Genomic DNA, 750 nt, shown 5'->3' on the forward strand with positions numbered 1-750 from the left:
TTAACTTGGCTGAGAGTCAACGTCTGCAAATAACCCTAGACAAGCCATAAAAGTCGGTGGCATAAAGTAAATCAGGTCATAGGTTCAGCCGTATGTGTTTGGATTATAGTGTCTCATTCGGTCATGTGGTTTGTGTTATTTGCAAGAGGAGCGGATCAGCTAAACTTGGCAGGCCTCACGAGGAATGCATGTGCGATGCCGATGCTGAAAAGAGCATTAATCATCAAAGGCACAAGTGCAATAAACATGTCTTTACGTAAGAGTTTATTTACAAACCAAAACTATGCAGAGAATATGTTTTTCTTGCTAATTGCGTAGGCATGCAAAATGCCAGATGTTTAGCATTGATTCCGAATGTTAACTGTTGCGTTGCATTAAATGATCAACGACATGTCATTACCACGGTAAAACAGATTGTTATTGTCTCATAGACGAATAAAAAGAGAGATAGGGATAGTGGTGGCAGCTAACAGCTAATCGCAGCGCAACACATGTTGTTTTCTCAGTGTTGATGGATGTATTTAGCATGCTATGCTAAAATGTTTCCTCGGCTAAGTGGAAACAGACATTATGTCCTCTAAAGTTCCATAATTGTCAGAGATTCTTCACCTATCAGCTGTTTATTGCGGTCATGAACGCTCACAGGGCTTTAGCTTCACCCCACATAAGTATCTGATCTAGCGCTAATACTTAACAGAAGTGCAGACCCTTTGAAGACATTTGGTAAGTACTAGAGTGAAAAAAATTGTA

The sequence above is a fragment of the Onychostoma macrolepis genome, chromosome 22 (assembly GCF_012432095.1).
Source record: "Onychostoma macrolepis isolate SWU-2019 chromosome 22, ASM1243209v1, whole genome shotgun sequence".
Lineage (NCBI taxonomy): Eukaryota > Metazoa > Chordata > Actinopteri > Cypriniformes > Cyprinidae > Onychostoma > Onychostoma macrolepis.